Here is a 2282-nt window from a genome sequence, read left to right on the forward strand (position 1 = left end):
CTCTCTCTCTCTCTCTCTCTCTCTCTCTCTCCCTCCATCAATCTTTTTTAGGCATCATTCATGTATTATAAAAGGGAGGCATGGAGATTATTTACATGATGAAATCGTTCAGAACATCCACAGAATGGGCATCTTCATGTGACACCATTTCAATAGTGATTTCAGTCCACATGCTTTTCAAGAATGTCACCATCTCTAAATAAGAAAGAATCCGTGTCTTCCACAACTACTTTGGTGCCTCCATACTCTGGGACTTTGTCTCCAACTCTCACATTGACTAGTTGAATCTCTCCACCCTTTCCTTTCAGGATTGATCCCGCAGCCATGACCATTTCTTGCAACACTTTTCCTTGGGACTTTCCTGGAAGCATAATGCCACCTTTGGTTACAGTTTCGGTGGCACTCCCTTCAAACAATACTCTGTCAAGGGCAAGAGGAAGTTTCTAAAAGTTTTTTCTGCTCTGACTTGTTCTCCCTGCTGCCCCAGACTGCACTTGGGCCTCTGATGTAAGGAGAGTCCTGTGGGCCAGCTCAGGACCCTATCTAGTATGTGTGTGTGTGTGTGTGTGTGTGTGTGTGTGTGTGTGTGTGTGTGTTGGGTGGAGCTGTTGTGTGTGCGAAAGTAAGAACAACTTTCATGGGTCTGTTTTCTCCTCTCACCTTGTGGGTCCAGGAAAGTGAAGTCAGATGATCAAATTTGGCAGCAGGTGCCCTTATTCACTGAGCTACCTCTCTGGCCCACAAGTATGGAATTCAGAGTAATCAAAAGTATCCATTGATTTTTTTTTTTGCACAAATAAGTATGATAACAGAAGGAATAGCAAAATAACTGTGGCTATTTAAACATTTGACTGGTTTAGAGGAAGGCTCTGATAATGGAAGCAACAAAAAGATGGAGGGGCAGAGTCAGAGACAGGGCTGACAGACTCATTCAGTATTCAATTTCAAAAATCCTGAGGGATGTGTGATCATGTAACTGTATTTTTGGGAGTCTGGAGCCTGCTCTGCTCTGCTTTTAAAGATGAATAAAAGGAAAACAAAGAGAATGACATGACCATTATATCATGCAAGACATCCTGAGAGTTATTTGGAATTCATTAAGCAATTTTATACATACAAGGATCCTATAAGTTGTGCTTAGTACCATTGTACATTAGGGTCCCATTGTTATAGCTACCTAGAAGTACATGCTACTATCTAACTTGTGTGTTGCATGCCTACCTCAGTCTGATAAAATTTCTCTTACTTAGATAATGTTTTGCAATAATTCTATGAACTACTCCAGAGAAAGCTAAGAAACTTTCTCTAGAAAGTACACAAGGAGTCCAGCTTCTTCCATTTCCCCATCCTCTTTTAATTGGTGTCATTTTAATTGTTTGAAAATCATTTATCCCTTTGCTCCAGTCAAGATACATTAAACCTTTTTTTCTAAGTATAGCACAAATGATACTTTAATCATTCTATCAAAGTCTAGGTCCAGGACTGCCTATTCATCTAGATTTCATATGATAGTATTGATTACCAGTATCCATATGACTCATTTTACCATAGACTATGCTGTGTTTGCCTGTTATGCTAAGCATTTGTTTAGTGTCTATAGAGTGAATGTGTCTGTGAATACATATTTCAAGTATGTTATTAAATGCTATTTCCTACTACTTAGAATATAGGTAGACAATAAGTGTTGAGTCAATTCATGTAGGGTTCTAACTCTTGTTTTGTCATTTTTTTCCCTGAACAACTCAGGAAACTCAGGTTACTCCTCCCAGCCAGTTTACACAATGGAAAATGGAAAGCCGGCAGATGATTGCTAATGGGATTCCATGTGTGCCTATCATGGAGTCCAAATGGAGGGCATCACAAAACACAAAGGGAAGGCCATAGAATAGCTTGTGGGATTGTTTCCTAATAACCTGAACTCAAATTTAACTATGCCTAAATTATATCATTTAATTTTTGTTTGTTTGCACTCAGATATCAATTTGCAAGCCCATAGAAAATACAAACTAAAAGGATGAAAAATATGGCTGGACTGAGGATTTTCCCAGCTTCAGTTTCACTATGAGCTATTCCTATGATACCAGACACTCAACCTCCATGGTTACACATGACTTTATAGCAAGATATAAAAGATCCAGTATTTTAACACAGAAAGATCGAATAAAAACATGTCATCTTATTCTTTTTTTTTTATTATTATTTTCTTTATTTACATTTCAAATGCTATCCCGAAAGATTCCCATACCCCTCCCCCCACCTCTGTTCCCCTACCCACCCACTCC

At 38.8% G+C, this 2282-nt stretch overlaps 1 protein-coding gene across 4 annotated transcripts in view; it reads right to left on the reverse strand.

Moving 5' to 3' along the window:
- The window catches only part of LOC110323340 (cytochrome P450 2J3-like), a 42267-nt gene that overhangs the window by 38200 nt on the left and 1785 nt on the right, over positions 1–2282 (reverse strand). The gene's annotated exons all lie outside the window — the stretch shown is intronic.

This window comes from Mus pahari, chromosome 6 (genome assembly GCF_900095145.1).
Source record: "Mus pahari chromosome 6, PAHARI_EIJ_v1.1, whole genome shotgun sequence".
NCBI lineage: Eukaryota > Metazoa > Chordata > Mammalia > Rodentia > Muridae > Mus > Mus pahari.